Source organism: Ranitomeya imitator, chromosome 7 (genome assembly GCF_032444005.1).
Source record: "Ranitomeya imitator isolate aRanImi1 chromosome 7, aRanImi1.pri, whole genome shotgun sequence".
In the NCBI taxonomy this organism is placed as follows: Eukaryota; Metazoa; Chordata; class Amphibia; order Anura; family Dendrobatidae; genus Ranitomeya; species Ranitomeya imitator.
This window is the reverse complement of record NC_091288.1, coordinates 22,957,678-22,978,831: the sequence shown is the minus strand read 5'-3', so window position 1 is coordinate 22,978,831 and position 21,154 is coordinate 22,957,678.

Below are 21,154 nucleotides of genomic sequence, written 5' to 3'. Positions count from 1 at the left end.
GTTGTCCATTTTACCAAGGTGCTGGAAGTGGGGGGGATCTCATCAGTTTCTCACATCTATGCAGGGGGGTAAGGGCGGCACACACAGGCGATTACAGAACGCAGACATTAATTATTATAACCTGTCGATAATTATTGACAGGTTGTAAAATTGTACCATGAACCTGTGCGGTTGGCGATTTTAGCTTTTACTTGCCAACTTCATATCCGTATAAAGAAAAGTTTTGCAACTTTCCAAAATACTTTGCTGTTTAATTTTCTCCCCAGTTTATAGATCTCTGCTTTCTATCAAGAAATGATAAAATTGTTCTTACGCCTCCATACAGCGCACATACAGTTCACAATGACAACAGAAAGTATATATAATACACAAAGAGTACACGTAAAGCAAAAAAAACAACACATAAAGCATAAATAGTTACAATTGTAGGTCCCAATAATTCCTCCTGCCCATTTCGCATAGGGCTGAACATGAATGGAGCAGATTTAGGCTAATGGACTTGGCACCCCTAATCCTGGCACAGTCCAAAGTTAGCCAGGTGCTAATGTGGCGCTGCGGACTCATACACATGTGTCCTTCGTTACCTTTCTTCCTGGCTTGACTTGTCCAGAAATCAGTAGTGTAAGATGACCAGCTCTAAAAAAAAGAAGAAAAAAAAAAGCTTGATTTTGTGATACTCTGTCGGGAGACGTTTATGCTGTATGTATCTGTATACGCCACTCAGTGGTGGCGATGAGGATTGCTGCCTATTGAGGGTTTTACAAATTTATATAATTTGTGGAAGTCCTTAAAAGAGTAAGCGTTGTTCTCATTTTTATTTCATGAATAAAGTAAATGAAGTAACTTTGTAATCTATTTAATCAAATAAATTTGCTTCTTTCTCCTCCTGGACTGATCTTTTACTCTCAAGTCATTGATAAAATCTGTATATCGTAGTTGGTGCTCATAAAATTCTATGTGGAGGGAGGAGCTAGAGGCGGACGTGTTCTCCTGAAACAGCGTAGAACTTTGTGAGCACCAACCGTCATCTCCTACTACAGTAAAGGGAAGATTTACATTTAATGAAGACAGATTTACCCCAATTTTGAGAATGAAAGATCAGTCCCGGAGGACAAAGAAGTGGATTTTTTTATAAGCTATATTACGAAAGTTTCTTATTTTCACTTGTACTATTAATTTATGGAAAAAAAAAATTAAAACGACTCACATTTTGACAAAAATCATTGAAAGGTGAGGGTGGCACCAGGTATATGTATACTTACCAACAGTCCCGAATTCTATAGGACTGTCCACATTTTTCCTGAGATGAGGGCTGAGGCTTACACAAAACTTGCCCACAAGGTAGGCAGTTGTGTATGGGATGTGGGGAAGTTTCTGGAAGAATAAGGGGCAAGAACAAAGCAAAGTTAAAAAACCAACACCATTGTTGGTCTCTCTGGGTTTAAGTTGGCCCTTGGGTGACAAAAAAATTTGCCCTACCTTGGCTTGGCATCCACTTTGGTTCTCCGCAACAGGTGGATCACTGGATTTGGGGGCTCATGTCAGGTGGAGCAGCTATGACCTCCTCTGCTTGGCAAGCCAAGATCATCGTAGCCAGAGGTGAGCACAAAGATTTGACGACTTTAGTCCGGGGACCACTTTGGTACTCCTTGCGCTGTCCTAACCCCTTCCACCGGCTGTCCAATGTCAGCATCCTGGGCTCTTCTTTTGATTACTATATGCACATCATGACGTTTTGAGAGTCTAGTAATCACAAGAGGAGGCCGGATGCCACCATTGGACTACCGGCTGAGGGTGTTTGCACAGCGCAAGGAGTACCAAAGTGGTCACCGGACTAAAGTCGGCAAATGTTTGCGCTCACCTCTTCCTACAACAACTTTGACTTGCCAACCGGAGGAGGTCATAGCTGCTCCTCCTGACATGATCCTCCAAACCCAATGGGCTCTGACATGTTGCTACATTTTCCCAGTGTGAAGATGGCCATGGAATACCCAAACCCAAGTACAACCAGACACAAATTAAAATAGTATGCCAGTACCTACCCCGGCACATCAGAGAGGGCCACCAGGACCAAGGAGCCACCTAGCAAAAGCCGGCACTTTCCCCGCATCTCGAACATTTTTAATATCTTGTTATCCGTTAATAATCTGTCTATCAACTATCTGGAAATGTTATCGGAGTAGACTTTGGCTAAAACGTGACACCGTGCCCAAATAATGAGCCCCCGCTGAGCAAAAAAAAAAAATGTAAATCAACCTTCCCAGGACTTTCATTTCTCACTGTTTATACAGTAGTCAGCCTCAATGTTAATAGGTTATGGAAGACAGTACTGCGGAGAAGTGAGGCAAAAAAAAGAGATTAAAATCGTGTCTTACAAAATCTTGTGGAGAGGGCACAGTCCTAATTAGCGATATCGTGCAATATTTCATTCCGTCCAGGTCCCTGAGTGACGGTGGCGTACGACTACAGAGTCGACTGGAACTTGATTTCATTCCAGTGTGTAGACAAAATTCTAACTTCAAAGGAAATGTTCTATCTCCCAACTCCAGCTCCTGAGTGCTCTGGAAGTATAATATAGATGGGTTTAGCAATCCCTGCTGAGAAAAGGGCAATTTGACACTGAATCTGCTATTAAGGCACCATAAAAATACTGACTTTAGATAACTGCTCAATATCACAGGAAATATTCCCCATGAAATTCATAAAGTATGTTGGGTGACTTTTATTTCTCATGAAACGTTCTTTTTATTTTTTTAATGTGATTTTTTTCTTTTTTTTTTTTTTTACATAACATTCCCGGCTTCAGTCTCAAGCAGCAGACAAAGGATAATATTGGGTTAGTTTTATGGCACGTAACCCCTGTAGTTCTTTAGTTTTTCAATAACAGAAAGTTATTACCTGTATATTTTTCCAATAGATTAGTTTCTCATTATCTCCTTTTATACAAAAATATGGGTCTTCTCTTGCGCTGCCCCTATACTCTAGATTTCTTTTCCTTAATCTATTTGACTCATCCAGACCCCAAAGCAGTGACACGTATAGGAAAGAAATAATGCACATAGAAGGACGCACACCCCATTCCCACAGTTACACATCCTTGGTCCTTAACTAATGAGTTCCTAAAGAGGACAAGGACTTCCTCACAGAAAAGACCAATTTGACTGCAGGACTACATGGTTTTCCTCTTTAGCATATGTACACTGTAGGCGAAGTAATGTACTCTATGTACAGTGGGTACAGAAAGTATTCAGACCCCTTTACATTTTTTATTCTTTGCTTCATTGCAGCCATTTGGTAAATTCAAAAAAGTTCATTTTTTCCTCTTTAATGTACACTCTGCACCCCATCTTGACCGAAAAAAAAAAATGTAGAAATTTTTGCAAATTTATTAAAAAAGAAAAACTGTAATATCACATGGTCATAAATATTCAGACCCTTTGCTCAATATTTAGTAGAAGCACCTTGGGGTCTGAATACTTTCCGTATGCACTGTATATAGTGACTTCACCAGCAGAATAGTGAGTGCAGCTTTGGGGTATAATACAGGATGTAACTCAGGGCCAGTAATGTAATGCATGTACACAGTGACTGCACCAGCAGAATAGGGAGTGCAGCTCTGGAGTATAATACAGGATGTAACTCAGGATCAGTAATGTATGTACACAGTGACTGCACCAGCAGAATAGTGAGTGCAGCTTTGGGGTATAATACAGGATGTAACTCAGGGCCAGTAATGTAATGCATGTACACAGTGACTGCACCAGCAGAATAGTGAGTGCAGCTCTGGAGTATAATACAGGATGTAACTCAGGATCAGTAATGTATGTACACAGTGACTGCACCAGCAGAATAGTGAGTGCAGCTCTGGGGTATAATACAGGAGGTAACTCAGGGCCAGTAATGTAATGCATGTACACAGTGACTGCACCAGCAGAATAGTGAGTGCAGCTCTGGAGTATAATACAGGATGTAACTCAGGATCAGTAATGTAATGTATGTACACTGTGACTGCACCAGCAGAATAGTGAGTGCAGCTCTGGAGTATTATACAGGAGGTAACTCAGGATCAGTAATGTAATGTATGTACACAGTGACTGCACCAGCAGAATAGTGAGTGCAGCTCTGGGGTATAATACAGGATGTAACTCAGGATCAGTAATGTAATGTATGTACACAGTGACTACACCAGCAGAATAGTGAGTGCAGCTCTGGAGTATTATACAGGAGGTAACTCAGGATCAGTAATGTAATGTATGTACACAGTGACTACACCAGCAGAATAGTGAGTGCAGCTCTGGAGTATTATACAGGAGGTAACTCAGGATCAGTAATGTAATGTATGTACACAGTGACTGCACCAGCAGAATAGTGAGTGCAGCTCTGGGGTATAATACAGGATGTAACTCAGGATCAGTAATGTAATGTATGTACACAGTGACTACACCAGCAGAATAGTGAGTGCAGCTCTGGAGTATTATACAGGAGGTAACTCAGGATCAGTAATGTAATGTATGTACACAGTGACTACACCAGCAGAATAGTGAGTGCAGCTCTGGAGTATTATACAGGAGGTAACTCAGGATCAGTAATGTAATGTATGTACACAATGACTGCACCAGCAGAATAGTGAGTGCAGCTCTGGGGTATAATACAGGATGTAACTCAGGATCAGTAATGTAATGTATGTACACAGTGACTGCACCAGCAGAATATTGAGTGCAGCTCTGGGGTATAATACAGGGTGTAACTCAGGATCAGTAATGTAATGAATGTACAGTGACTGCACCAGCAGAATAGTGAGTGCAGCTCTGGAGTATAATACAGGATGTAACTCAGGATCAGTAATGTAATGTATGTACACAGTGACTGCACCAGCAGAATAGTGAGTGCAGCTCTGGGGTATAATACAGGATGTAACTCAGGATCAGTAATGTAATGTATGTACACAGTGACTACACCAGCAGAATAGTGAGTGCAGCTCTGGAGTATTATACAGGAGGTAACTCAGGATCAGTAATGTAATGTATGTACACAGTGACTGCACCAGCAGAATAGTGAGTGCAGCTCTGGGGTATAATACGGGATGTAACTCAGGATCAGTAATGTAATGTATGTACACAGTGACTGCACCAGCAGAATAGTGAGTGCAGCTCTGGGGTATAATACAGGATGTAACTCAGGATCAGTAATGTAATGTATGTACACAGTGACTGCACCAGCAGAATAGTGAGTGCAGCTTTGGAGTATAATACAGGATGTAACTCAGGATCAGTAATGTAATGAATGTACAGTGACTGCACCAGCAGAATAGTGAGTGCAGCTCTGGAGTATAATACAGGATGTAACTCAGGATCAGTAATGTAATGTATGTACACAGTGACTGCACCAGCAGAATAGTGAGTGCAGTTCTGGCGTATGATACAGAATGTAACTCAGGATCAGTAATGTAATATATGTATACAGTGACTGCACCAGCAGAATAGTGAGTGCAGCTCTGAGGTATAATACAGGATGTAACACAGGATCAGTAATGTAATGTATGTGCATAGTGACTGCACCAGCAGAGTAGTGAGTGCAGCTCTAGGGTATAATACAGGATGTAACTCAGGGTCAGTAATGTAATGTATGTACAGTGACTGCACCAGCAGAATAGTGAGTGCAGCTCTGGAGTATAATACAGGAGGTAACTCAGAATCAGTAATGTAATGTATGTACACAGTGACTGCACCAGCAGAATAGTGAGTGCAGCTCTGGAGTATAATACAGGATGTAACTCAGGATCAGTAATGTAATGTATGTACAGTGACTGCACCAGCAGAATAGTGAGTACAGCTCTGGAGTATAATACAGGATGTAACTCAGGGTCAGTAATGTAATGTATGTACACAGTGACTGCACCAGCAGAATAGTGAGTGCAGCTCTGGAGTATAATACAGGATGTAACTAAGGATCAGTAATCTAATATATGTACACAGTGTCTACACCAGCAGAATAGTGAGTGCAGCTCTGAGGTATAATACAGGATGTAACACAGAATCAGTAATATAATGTATGCACATAATGACTGCACCAGCAGAATAGTGAGTGCAGCTCTAGGGTATAATACAGGATGTAACTAAGGATCAGTAATGTAATGTATGTACACAGTGACCGCACCAGCAGAATAGTGAGTGCAGCTCTAGGGTACAATACAGGATGTAACTAAGGATCAGTAATGTAATGTATGTACACAGTGACTGCACCAGCAGAATATTGAGTGCAGCTCTGGGGTATAATACAGGATGTAACTCAGGATCAGTAATGTAATGTATGTACATAGTGACTGCACCAGCAGAATAGTGAGTGCAGCTCTGGAGTATAATACAGGATGTAACTAAGGATCAGTAATGTAATGTATGTACACAGTGACTGCACCAGCAGAATAGTGAGTGCAGCTCTGGGGTATAATACAGGATGTAACTCAGGATCAGTAATGTAATGTATGTACACAGTGTCTGCACCAGCAGAATAGTGAGTGCAGCTCTGGAGTATAATACAGGATGTAAATGTAGATTGATATATGTATTTGGTGTCATTCTTATTTGTGTGATGCCGGAGTATTAGATTTTCCAGACTTTTCGCCCTCCACCCTAACGATGCAGTTTATCGCTTACATCAAGACTGTCCTGGTCTCAAAAATTAGAAAACACATTTTTGTGTGTTGGCAAGCGAAGCTTATTAGGCGGACTGCCATTAAAGAGGAGATTCGCCAAGATTCCACTTTGTGACTTTCCTGCACCCTGTAATGTAAATGTTATTTTATGAGCCCTGCTTGTATTTCCAAGTCAACATAATGTGAAAATCTATATTTCCATTTTTTTTTATTAGATGCCCAGCTGGGAAAAAAAAGTACCTTTTAGAAATTCTGATGTGAAGTATTGAACATTTCTTTAATATTGCTGCGTTATTGTGCCAAGTGAGTGTAAATGACCCCGACCTCTGACTGGGGTCCGTCCAAAGACTCTTAAAGGGGCACTCACTTTTATGTCTGCCTGTATAGGACTTGAAGAAAAACATTCAATTGTTCCATGAAGTCCCCAAATCCGGAAAGAATCTGTTTTCTGCTTTTGTTTAGTGTTTTTATTTTGGATACTTTTTTGGTGCAGATTATTTGGTGGCGCGGAGTAATACTTTGTGCTGTGTGATGTCACTTTGTGACCCAGAATGCCGTTTTATGAACGTTGTCGTTTGCATATTGTGCTCCATGTGACCGTCTGATGCAAATGACTAGGGAGGAGTACGGAGCGTATGAAATTTACTCTCTTTTTCTCGTTTTTTTGCAGTCGATGCTGATTTAGGATGTGAGATTTTACCAGCAGAAGTGCTAATCAGGCAGGAGAGTCTGTGAGGATTTACTTATGTATGCAGAAAATTATGGATGTCATTAAAAAGTAAGAGATTATGTCAGGGAGACTCGTTTTGATCTGTATCGTTAGCGAGATAAACTGAGAAAACAGCAAATATGTCAACTAAGTGTCACAGTGCAAAGATAAAATTCCATAGAAATGGTGGCATTTAACCCATGATACCTGGTACTCCACCCGGAATTGATAAAATCAACATTTTCAGACGCTGGAATGGTTTTATAGACAAGACAATTACCCTTTTTCCTATATATATATTAACTGGCATTATTAAATATCACTTTTACTAGGTATTATCTAAATCAAATTATTTTCCAATATTGTTGCATAATTGAGAGCAATATTCCTCAACTGACCTATTGCTGCGATCTGCATTAGTTGTGTAGATGTTTCGCCGTTAAGCTGGCTTCATCAAGGGCACAGGGGCTTCTATTGTTGTGATCTGCATTAGTTGTGTAGATGTTTTGCCGTTAAGCTGGCTTCATCAAGGGTACAGGGGCTTCTATTGCTGCGGTCTGCATTAGTTGTGTTGATGTTTCGCTTTTAAGCTGGCTTCATCTAGGGTACAGGGGCTTCTATTGCTGCGATCTGCATTAGTTGTGTTGATGTTTCGCTTTTAAGCTGGCTTCATCTAGGGTACAGGGGCTTCTATTGCTGCGATCTGCATTAGTTGTGTAGATGTTTCGTCGCTAAGCTGGCTTCATCAAGGGTACAGGGGCATCTAGTGCTGCAATCTGCATTAGTTGTGTAGATATTTCACTGTTAAGCTGGCTTCATCAAGGGTACAGGGGCATCTAGTGCTGCAATCTGCATTAGTTGAGTAGATGTTTCACTGTTAAGCTGGCTTCATCAAGGGTACAGAGGCTTTTGCTGCGATCTGCATTAGTTGTGTTGATGTTTTGTTTTTAAGCTGGCTTCATCTAGGGTACAGGGGTTTCTATTGCTGCAATCTGCATTAGTTGTGTTGATGTTTCGCTTTTAAGCCGGCTTCATCAAGGGTACAGGGGCTTTTGCTGTGATCTGCATTAGTTGTGTAGATGTTTCTTCGTTAAGCTGGCTTCATCAAGGGTACAGGGGCTTCTATTACTGTGATCTGCATTAGTTGTGTAGATGTTTTGCCGTTAAGCTGGCTTGATCAGGGGTACAGGAGCTTCTTTTGCTGTGGTCTGCATTAGTTTTGTAGATGTTTCGCCTTTAAGCTGGCTTCATCAAAGGTGCAGGAGCTTCTATTACTGTGATCTGAATAAGTTGTGCAGATGTTTTGCCATTAAGATGGCTTCATCAAGGGTATAGGAGCTTCTATTACTGCAATCTGCATTAGTTGTGTTGATGTTTCGCTGTTAAGCTGGCTTCATCAGGGGAACAGGGACTTCAACCTACTTTCTCTTCCTGGAAGCAAAACTGAGCATTATTAATGCTGTGAAACAATTTTTGAAAATTGTTTCATAAAAATAATTGAGATTTGAAACCCAGCGTGTAATCCTGGTGTGACAAATTAAGTCACACGTCAGAGGAGATCTGCATTGGAAGAACTAACCAAAAAGCATTTAGTAATGTAGGAAGCAATGCACTATGAGGACAAAACAGAGGACTCTTGCCTGTCCTGTCTGGGACTCGACCCCAAAATAATTAAATAAATGAAAAACCCTGTATGTTCTACTGCCATCTACAGATGAGTTTATATTACTGCACCGTGAACTAGAATTTGTTACTTGCTTTACTGCATCTTAGCCTTACTTAAAATTGGTTGGGATTTTTTGCAAAATTGGTTTACTGCCATCCTGCATTTCTCTGCAGGGTCTACTAATGTATTATGGTAAAAAAAAAACAGAAAAAAATAGAGTAGCTTATCACTGTATATGCACTTACAATATGGAGCCTACAAACATGATACACAGCCAGATAGACGAAAAATAACAATAATTTATTGATTACATGATTTATTTAATCATACCGTTTAAAAATAATGGAAAGGAACAGAAAAGGGTAAAACTAACCTCATAAGAGCGCAAAAGCAATAGGTAACAGATAACAGGGTCACCAAATGCCGGAGAGATTATGTTGAAGCACTATATGTGCATATGTTAGATATGTAATACATTGCTCAAAAATAGTGCAAACAAATTACACACAAAAATTACTCTTTACCTTGGTCACTTTCTGTCATCTACCTATTCATACATGGTTATATTTATATACTCACATGTAAAGCGCCATGGAATAAATGGCGCTATAACAATAAATAATAACAATAATAATAATAATATATATATATATCTGGAGCTCTTTACCACTTGTTTCTTGTCTTTGGCGTCCAAAAATGTTTGTATGCTCATTCCTGGCCACATTGTGGCTTCTGAAGCTCACTGCGCCTGATCCCACATTTGAGGGATTGTATTTCTTCTTTTTATTCATCAGATTTAGTTTGTTTTGTGAATGAATAATGTAAAGTTTTTAGAAATAAGTATTATTTTCTTAGAAAAATGAGGGCGGCCTCTAAGGCACATTGCATCCTAACACTTATGCTTTCTCTAATTTCAGATTCTCTGCTGACATGGCCAGTAAAATGTGTGATTTATCTAACCCCCTTGATGTTGAAGAAATGAAGAGTCTGCTATGAAATGATGATGAGGGAGACCTCACACAGAGTGAAAATTTAGGGGACGAGAGTGACATTTCATCTCAAGATGAGGTGGAAGAATGTAAAAGTGAATCCGGAACAGAGCAGGATGGTGAGGAGACTGATACAGATGAACAAGACAAAGATAACACCTTAGATTTGGGCAAAGATAAAAAAAGACTGAGTGGAGCAAAAAGCCACTTACAGAGTTAGCTGAAACACCAAGCGCTGGCCAATGGTCATCTTCTTCATGATGTTAAATGTGGGTGGTATCAATTCACAAATTATTTACTTTGACAATTACCTTGAACCACTGCGTAGAAGGTTTTACCTGAAAACCTTGGCTAATGAGCTGGTGAGTGGAGAGCTACGCCGAAGAAGTCCAAAGACGAGTGGAATCCTCTCTGACCTGCAAGTCCAGCTGAAAAGATTTAATCCCAAAGATGATCGAGAACAATCACCTCTCCCATCTTCCAAAAATGTAGATGCACCTTCTGCACCATTGAAACTGGTGACAGAAGGATGTCAAATTATGAGTGCAAAAATTGTCACAGCGCGATCTGCCTGTCCCATGCAAATATGATCTGCCAACCTTGCTTTTCTAAGTGTAATTGTGTGTCCCAACTCGGTTGTCGGGTGACCCGGGACCAGAGACTGCTTCCCTGTCCCTAATGCTAGGGGGCTCCCTAGCTTGGCCTGTTCCCCAGGTTAATTCTGAAGGTGAAGATGCCGGGGCCACATACCTTTCCTTATCTCCTGTATTTACTCTGTCTGTACCCTTCCTCCACCCAGGGAAGAGGGGAGCAGCCGTGCAACGCAATACACCAACCAGACGAACAAGGCAACACGAACAGGGGCAACTGAAAATACGAGGCATACAAATATTCACTCACATATAACAGAGGAATTCACCGGGGAGTGGAGAATGGGGGAAAAACCAAAGTAGGAGAAGGAAAGGGAATTATCACACTTACAAACCTAAGCAACAGGCTGTTGTGAATTCTGTTATCGAACTCCCTCCTTTGGTCATGAATGATACTTCGGCGAGCTCTGTCCATGGACTCCCTCTGGTGGCTGTGAGTGGAGCTGCTGCTTCTGAGGTTCCTTCCACAGGTGACGTGGTTTAGTCTTTGGCTGGCTGCTCTATTTAACTCCACTCAGATCGTTACTCCATGCCAGCTGTCTATGTTCTTGTACTGGTTCAGTTCGCTCTTGGATCTTTCTGGTGACCTGTCTACTCCAGCAGAAGCTAAGTCCCTGCTAGTTAATTATTTGTTCATTGTTTCCTTGTCCAGTTTGCTATCATGATTTTGTCTCGCTAGCTGGAAGCTCTGGGATGCAGAGTGGCACCTCCGCACTGTGAGTCGGTGCGGAGGTCTTTTTGCACACTCTGCGTGGTCTTTTTGTAGTTTTTTGTGCTGATCGCAAAGATACCTTTCCTATCCTCAGTCTGTTTAGTAAGTCTGGCCTCCCTTTGCTGAAACCTGTTTCATTTCTGTGTTTGTGATTTTCATCTTAACTCACAGTCAATATATGTGGGGGACTGCCTTTTCCTTTGGGGAATTTCTCTGAGGCAAGGTAGGCTTTATTTTCTGTCTCTAGGGCTAGTTAGCTCTTAGGCTGTGAAGAAGCGTCTAGGCCTAGTTAGGTACGCTCCACGGCTATTTCTAGTTGTGTGATAGGATTAGGGGTTGCGGTCAGAGGAGCTCCCACTTCCCAGAGCTTGTCCTGTGTGAGTTTAACCATCAGGTCGTTCCGGGTGCTCCTAACCACCAGGTCCATAACAGTACAGCTGGCCCAAAGTATTAATGCATCTCAATAGAGGGATAAGAGAAGTTCTGAGACCATTTTTTTTTCTCTGCAGTGTGTTTTGTCTTTCTTTTCCCCTTAACCTCTGGGTGGTTCGGGACACAGGTGTAGATATGGACATTCAAGGTCTGTCCTCTTGTGTGGATCATCTCACTGCAAGGGTACAAAACATACAAGATTTTGTGGTTCAGAATCCGATGTTAGAGCCTAGAATTCCAATTCCTGATTTGTTTTCTGGGGATAGATCTAAGTTCCTGAATTTCAAAAATAATTGTAAACTGTTTCTAGCTTTGAAACCCCGCTCCTCTGGTGACCCCGTTCAACAAGTAAAAATCATTATTTCTTTGTTGCGTGTTGACCCTCAAGACTGGGCATTTTCCCTTGCGCCAGGAGATCCTGCATTGCGTGATGTAGATGCGTTTTTTCTGGCGCTTGGATTGCTTTATGATGAACCTAATTCAGTGGATCAGGCAGAGAAAATCTTGCTGGCTTTGTGTCAGGGTCAGGATGAAGCGGAGGTGTATTGTCAGAAGTTTAGAAAGTGGTCTGTGCTTACTCAGTTGAATGAGTGTGCCCTGGCGGCAATTTTCAGAATGGGTCTTTCTGAAGCCCTTAAGGATGTCATGGTGGGATTTCCCACGCCTGCTGGTCTGAATGAGTCTATGTCCTTGGCCATTCAGATCGATCGGCGCTGTGCACCATTTGGCGGTAATCTCTGAGCATAGGCCTGAGCCTATGCAATGTGATAGGACTTTGACCAGAGCTGAATGGCAAGAACACAGACGTCAGAATGGACTGTGTTTTTACTGTGGTGATTCCACTCATGCGATCTCCGATTGTCCTAAACGCACTAAGCGGTTCGCTAGGTCTGCCACCATTGGTACGGTACAGTCAAAATTTCTTTTGTCCGTTACTTTGATTTGCTCTTTGTCGTCCTATTCTGTTATGGCATTTGTGGATTCAGGTGCTGCCCTGAATTTGATGGACTTGGAGTTTGCCAGGCGCTGTGGTTTTTTCTTGGAGCCCTTGCAGTATCCTATTCCATTGAGAGGAATTGATGCTACGCCTTTGGCCAAGAATAAGCCTCAGTACTGGACCCAATTGACCATGTGCATGGCTCCTGCACATCAGGAGGATATTCGCTTTTTGGTGTTGCATAATCTGCATGATGTTGTCGTTTTGTGGTTGCCATGGCTACAGGTCCATAATCCAGTATTGGATTGTAAATCTATGTCTGTGTCCGGCTGGGGTTGTCAGGGGGTACATGGTGATGTTCCATTGCTGTCAATTTCGCCTTCCACTCCTTCTGAAGTCCCTGAGTTTTTGTCAGACTACCGGGATGTATTTGATGAGCCCAAATCCAGTGCCCTACCTCCTCATAGGGATTGCGATTGTGCTATTAATTTGAATCCTGGTAGTAAGTTTCCTAAGGCCCGACTGTTTAATTTATCTGTGCCAGAGCACGCCGCTATGCGGAGTTATATAAAGGAATCCTTGGAGAAAGGTCATATTCGCCCGTCGTCATCACTGTTGGGAGCAGGGTTCTTTTTTGTGGCCAAGAAGGATGGTTCTTTGAGACCTTGTATTGATTACCGCCTTCTTAATAAGATCACAGTCAAATTTCAATACCCTTTGCTGCTGCTGTCTGATTTGTTTGCTCGGATTAAGGGGGCTAGTTGGTTCACCAAGATAGATCTTCGAGGGGCGTATAATCTTGTGCGAATTAAACAGGGCGATGAATGGAAAACAGCATTTAATACGCCCGAGGGCCATTTTGAGTACCTGGTTATGCCATTCGGGCTTTCTAATGCTCCATCTGTGTTTCAGTCCTTTATGCATGACATCTTCCGAGAGTACCTGGATAGATTCATGATTGTATATTTGGATGATATTTTGGTCTTTTCGGATGATTGGGAGTCTCATGTGAAGCAGGTCAGAATGGTGTTCCAGGTTCTTCGTGCGAATTCCTTGTTTGTGAAGGGGTCTAAATGTCTCTTTGGAGTTCAGAAGGTTTCATTTTTGGGTTTCATTTTTTCCCCTTCTACTGTCGAGATGGACCCTGTTAAAGTTCAGGCCATTTATGATTGGACTCAGCTGACATCGGTGAAGAGCCTGCAGAAGTTCCTGGGCTTTGCTAATTTTTACCGTTGCTTCATCGCTAATTTTTCTAGTGTTGCTAAACCGTTGACTGATTTGACCAAGAAAGGTGCTGATGTGGTCAATTGGTCCTCTGCGGATGTAGAGGCTTTTCAGGAGTTGAAGCGTCGTTTTTCTTCTGCCCCTGTGTTGTGCCAGCCAGATGTTTCGCTCCCGTTTCAGGTAGAGGTTGATGCTTCTGAGATTGGAGCAGGGGCGGTTTTGTCGCAAAGAAGTTCTGATGGCTTGGTGATGAAACCATGTGCCTTCTTTTCTAGAAAATTCTCGCCTGCTGAGCGCAATTATGATGTTGACAATCGAGAGTTGTTGGCCATGAAGTGGGCATTCGAGGAGTGGCGACATTGTCTTGAAGGAGCCAAGCATCGCGTGGTGGTCTTGACGGATCACAAGAATTTGACTTATCTCGAGTCTGCCAAACGGTTGAATCCTAGACAGGCTCGATGGTCGCTATTTTTCTCCCGTTTTGATTTTGTGGTTTCGTACCTTCCGGGCTCTAAGAATGTGAAGGCTGATGCCCTGTCAAGGAGTTTTGTGCCTGACTCTCCGGGTGTTCCTGAGCCGGCAGGTATTCTCAAAGAGGGGGTAATTTTGTCTGCCATCTCCCCTGATTTGCGGCGGGTGCTGCAGAAGTTTCAGGCTGATAGACCTGACCGTTGTCCAGCGGAGAAACTGTTTGTCCCTGATAGATGGACTAGTAGAGTTATCTCTGAGGTTCATTGTTCGGTGTTGGCTGGTCATCCTGGAATCTTTGGTACCAGAGATTTGGTGGCTAGATCCTTTTGGTGGCCTTCTTTGTCACGGGATGTGCGTTCTTTTGTGCAGTCCTGTGGGACTTGTGCTCAGGCTAAGCCCTGCTGTTCTCGTGCCAGTGGGTTGCTTTTGCCCTTGCCGGTCCCGAAGAGGCCCTGGACGCATATTTCCATGGATTTTATTTCAGATCTCCCTGTCTCTCAAAGGATGTCGGTCATTTGGGTGGTTTGTGATCGCTTCTCTAAGATGGTCCATTTGGTACCCTTGTCTAAATTGCCTTCCTCCTCTGATTTGGTGCCATTGTTTTTCCAGCATGTGGTTCGTTTGCATGGCATTCCGGAGAACATCGTCTCGGACAGAGGTTCTCAGTTTGTTTCGAGGTTTTGGCGGTCCTTTTGTGCTAAGATGGGCATTGATTTGTCTTTTTCTTCGGCTTTCCATCCTCAGACAAATGGCCAAACCGAACGAACTAATCAGACTTTTGGAAACATATCTGAGATGCTTTGTTTCTGCTGATCAGGATGATTGGGTGTCCTTCTTGCCTTTGGCTGAGTTCGCCCTTAATAATCGGGCCAGCTCGGCTACTTTGGTTTCACCTTTTTTCTGTAATTCTGGTTTCCATCCTCGTTTCTCTTCAGGGCAGGTTGAGCCTTCGGACTGTCCTGGTGTGGATACTGTGGTGGACAGGTTGCAGCAGATTTGGACTCATGTGGTGGACAATTTGACATTGTCCCAGGAGAAGGCTCAACGTTTCGCTAACCGCCGGCGCTGTGTTGGTCCCCGACTTCGTGTTGGGGATTTGGTTTGGTTGTCGTCTCGTTATGTTCCTATGAAGGTTTCCTCTCCTAAGTTTAAGCCTCGTTTCATTGTTCCGTATAAGATTTCTGAAGTTCTCAATCCTGTGTCATTTCGTTTGGCCCTTCCAGCTTCTTTTGCCATCCATAATGTGTTCCATAGGTCGTTATTGCGGAGATACGTGGTGCCTATGGTTCCCCCCCGTTGATCCTCCTGCCCCGGTGTTGGTCGAGGGGGAGTTGGAGTATGTGGTGGAGAAGATTTTGGATTCTCGTATTTCGAGACGGAAACTCCAGTACCTGGTCAAGTGGAAGGGTTATGGTCAGGAAGATAATTCCTGGGTTTTTGCCTCTGATGTTCATGCTGCCGATCTAGTTTGTGCCTTTCATTTGGCTCATCCTGATCGGCCTGGGGGCTCTGGTGAGGGTTTGGTGACCCCTCCTCAAGAGGGGGGTACTGTTGTGAATTCTGTTATCAAACTCCCTCCTGTGGTCATGAATGGTACTTCGGCGAGTTCTGTCCATGGACTCCCTCTGGTGGCTGTGAGTGGAGCTGCTGCTTCTGAGGTTCCTTCCACAGGTGACGTGGTTTAGTCTTTGGCTGGCTGCTCTATTTAACTCCACTCAGATCGTTACTCCATGCCAGCTGTCTATGTTCTTGTACTGGTTCAGTTCGCTCTTGGATCTTTCTGGTGACCTGTCTACTCCAGCAGAAGCTAAGTCCCTGCTAGTTAATTATTTGTTCATTGTTTCCTTGTCCAGCTTGCTATCATGATTTTGTCTCGCTAGCTGGATCTCTGGGATGCAGAGTGGCACCTCCGCACCGTGAGTCGGTGCGGAGGTCTTTTTGCACACTCTGCGTGGTCTTTTTGTAGTTTTTTGTGCTGATCGCAAAGATACCTTTCCTATCCTCAGTCTGTTTAGTAAGTCTGGCCTCCCTTTGCTGAAACCTGTTTCATTTCTGTGTTTGTGACTTTCATCTTAACTCACAGTCAATATATGTGAGGGGCTGCCTTTTCCTTTGGGGAATTTCTCTGAGACAAGGTAGGCTTTATTTTCTGTCTCTAGGGCTAGTTAGTTTTTAGGCTGTGAAGAGGCGTCTAGGCCTAGTTAGGTACGCTCCACGGCTATTTCTAGTTGTGTGATAGGATTAGGGGTTGCGGTCAGCAGAGCTCCCACTTCCCAGAGCTTGTCCTGTGTGAGTTTAACCATCAGGTCGTTCCGGGTGCTCCTAACCACCAGGTCTATAACACAGGCGCTGATAAACCCACCATACACCTTCTCATTTACCCACTAACTCCTATCCTCCCAGCCATGCAGCATAAGCTAGCTCTGACGATGTGTGTCAGTCAGGACCCAGATTATATATTGGATAGGAGTGGATAACCATGCTCAGCTGAGAGCCCAGACTCCAAGAGCTCCCAACATTGCCGAAAGAAATTTACCCTGTTTAAAAAGGTGAAGTACTTCTTTTCAGGGCATGAGTAGGAGCAATCAGACCCTACGGTTTTCTGCTTCCTCTCTGTCGTGGTAACCCCGTGACACTGTGTTTCTTCTGATGAACATGTAACCCCTACGAAGGTCACTGATTACTTTTAGAGTCCTGAAGTTGAGATAATTAGATATTATGTGTGATTTTATAACCTGTGCCTGTCAGGCGCACTGTGCCTGAACTCGGGAGTGCGAGACGTGCGCCTGACGGAGGGTCCATGGTGTTGTTTGGTTAGTGGTGCTTCTTGTTAATGGTGTTGCAGCCTCTGTGACCTTTCAGAAAAGGTAAAGTGTACATAGTGACAGACATGGGACACAGTGGACGTCCTATCACTAAGCATGGGACTAATGAAGGGAATTGCTTACACCAGGGGCTTCATAGGGTGATTACATATGCACATGCCAATTTTTAGTTATTTGGTCCCATAAATTTAATTTATGGCAATATTTTTCTCACTTCACTTCACCAACTTAGACTATTCCATGCTGATGCATCACGCAAATCGGATTACAAAAATATTTAAACACAGGTTGTAATGTAACAAAATAGGTAAAATAGCCAAAGGGGGAATACTTTCGCAAGCCACTGTATTTTTAGATTATAGAACTCAAAAATGGTGGAATACAGTAGTAGAAGACCTAGAGTATTACGTCTTTTCTGTGTAATCAAAACATTATTTGCCGCAAATCAATTTTTGGGTGAAAAATTTGGCAAAAACTGGCAGATTTGAATTTCAAAAGATTTACTAAGCTCCAATAGGTTTCATTTTTTTAAATATCCATTTAGATGAAAGCTGATTTTTGGCCGTACCCACAGTGGCTGTGGGATGGGATCGATAGAGTGGGTTAATAGTTCTCACCTATCGGTGTCATGGTGCGACCTCACTTCCTGCGGTAGGCAGCACATCGTATCGGCACTTCCTGTTATGTTCCTTTAAGTTGGTGTTAGAAGTCCGTGTGCATATCTATGATACAGGAAAGAAATATATCTTGGTACCGTGTTAGCCAGTAGATAGAAAAATAGTTAGAATTAAGAGTCCTCAGTGGTTGATACCTTTTAATGACTAACTGAAAAGACGGTAACAAATTGCAAGCTTTCGAGACTGCACAGGTCTCTTCATCAGGCAATGATGCCTGATGAAGAGACCTGTGTAGTCTCGAAAGCTTGCAATTTGTTATCATCTTTTCAGTTAGTCATTAAAAGGTATCAACCACTGAGGACTCTCAATTCTAAATAGTGTGCATATCTATAAATTCTAGAGCATTTATAGCCACCTTAGTCACACAGCTGCTCGATGCCTTTATGATAGGTCTATGGTCTCGCAATTACCTCTCTAACCGGATAACCTGTACCCATTACATTTCATTTGCATATAAGAGCCCGGAGCGTAACGCCGTACACACGGCCTGTTAATGATCATAGACTTATTGTTATTAAAATAAAAGAAAAACATAAGCAAAATTTCCGCTAATTATGTGAAATTATAGGTATTCTGCAGAGGTCGCTATTTTATGGCCACTCTCAAGCTAGACGGAATTAATAAGTTCATAAATCAGAGGCTTAGCAGAATTAATATCGCCTAATGTTGTGTCGCAGGTAGAGAGCGCACGCATACGGGGGAGCAGAGGCGCTTCTGGCTCCGCTATAGGATCACAATTAACTGATTATATTATAAATTCATCCGGGCTTTATAATGAGTTAATGTCATTTCAATCTCTGATATTGCGCGGCGTTCCCGGGACAGACTCCATTTTGTTAAATGAATGGCGTCGTATTATATACATTTCCAAGGTGCTATTTGGGAAATAGCTATCGCTCTTGTTATGAGCGAGTTAATGTAATGGGGTTTTACTGCTCACCGCACATCGTTTCTGATCCATTTATTTTGCACTTGTGTTTGCTTTGTTACAATATAATTAGAAAGTTACACATGTTCTTCTCGTACCCTGATCCATCTAGTCCGGGGAAGGAAGAGGATAAAAGTGCATGGTTTGCCGTTACCACAATGGTAAAAACTAGAGATTAATCTATAATCCCGGGAGAACCAAATTAAAAGACCAATTTTTAGGTGCGTTTTCCAATAGGTGGAGCTAGAGTTTTAGTCCTCTCCTTCCCTGAAGAGACAATTTGCATATTTAATTTCTCAGAGGAGCATGAAAGGCTTATAAGTCTCCTCACTCTGACATGCCAGGCCTGGCGTGTCACTTTCTACAAGGAGAAAAGTTACCTTGTAGACCCCAGTCCACAGTAGAGCCTCTCACCTAATCAAAGCAGATCTCATGCTTTGCACTGATGAGCGTCAACACCCCAAAACACAGCGTCTGCAAGTTGAGATTCTGGTTTGGCTTTTATCCCAAGTCATACTGCAAGGCTCGTTAAAGAGTCGTTATTGACTTTTAGGATTGCTGCTTCAAATAGTTGGCACTCAAGTTCTAGTCCTCTTCCTCTCTGAAGAGAGAATTTGCATATTTAATTTTCCAGAGGAGCATGTATGGCTTATAAATCTAGCTCCAACATGCCAGGCCTGGTTTGTCACTCTCCACAATGAGAAGTGTTACCCCTTGGACTCCAGACCAGAGCCTTTCACCTAGTCAAATCAGATCTTATGTTTTGCACTGATGAGGGGCAATACCCCGAAACACGTCTGAGATTCTGGTTTGGCTTTTATCCTAAGTCATATTGTAAGGCTCATTAAAGAGGCAATATTGACTTTTAGGTTTCTGCTTCGAATAGTTGGCACTAGAGTTCTAGTCCATACAAGGATGGGGGAGCAAGCTTGACGAGCGACGCTTGTTGGCATTTGAAACGAGTTGTTATTATGGATCATGATGTGATTTTGTAGCCTGGTTGATTTCCCTTGCTTAAATAAAAACAGATTTTATGAAGCTGGAACCATTTTCTCTATTTTCTTGGATTACTCACACCTGTGGCCACACGAGTTCTGTGCTTCAATACGCCGAATACTGCTATAGGTGAGCTGGGTCTCTCTACCTATTTTTATATTGAACCTGCAAATTGCCTCTTCTGAGAAAAAGAGGACTTAAACTCTATAGCGCCACCTGTTGGAAGTAGCGATCCTACAAGTCACAATCAACCCTTTAACGAGTCGTGCAATATGACTTAGGATAAAAGCCAAATCAGTATCTCAATTGAGAATTGAGAATTGAGATACTGATTTGGCTTTTATCCTAAGTCATATTGCACGACTCGTTAAAGGGTTGATTGTGACTTGTAGTATCGCTACTTCCAACAGGTGGCGCTATAGAGTTTAAGTCCTCTTTTTCTCAGAAGAGGCAATTTGCATATTTAATTTCCCAGAGGAGCATTGCACGGTGAATAAGCCTCCTTACCTTGACAAGCCAGAGATGGTATGTCACTCTCCATAAGGAGAAACGTTACTATATTGAACCTGTGACTTTCATTGCCTGTATAATAAACTGAATACCACACCAGATTTACACTACGTAAATGCCGTTCCCAGATATTGACAGCTGAATTTAAAGGGGTTGTCTGGTCCTAACAAGTTTGCAGTCATTCTATGTGACTGGAGACTTGTGATTGCTTAAAAAAGCCCTCACCTCATATAATATGGGCTCAGCTTCCGAGCCCGCTGCATCATACATCGGACCTAATTGTACATCCTATGTTAGTGAAATGTGACGCGGGGTGGTAGCCGTGGATGAGGTACTCTTGTTCTACGCCCTGGCACGCTACATGAAAATAAGGGTCCTGGCTGGGTGTGTGCAATTTAGCTATGGAGGCGCTACCCTCTTGACTTCAGCTGGCCAGGACCAGGTCTTGCAAAGTTCTATGAGGGAGGCCACCACTTATAGATAAACTGTATATTGCTGAAAAATAACTTAATGGTAATTATCTCCAGCAGATAGCGGGTGCACAACTTCATGAACGTTTCTCTTAGGACATGGAACATCTTTATACACATTCTCTGTGTGTGCTTAACAGGAGCCCTCCTGCCACGGATCTCGTGGACACAGTGGCAACACATATAAGACCATGGTAATGGATGCGCCCATCACAGTCTTGGTACTAGCCCACCCCCATAGAGGGAGCCTCCTCCTTATTATTATTATTATTTATTATTATAGCACCATTTATTCCATGGCGCTTT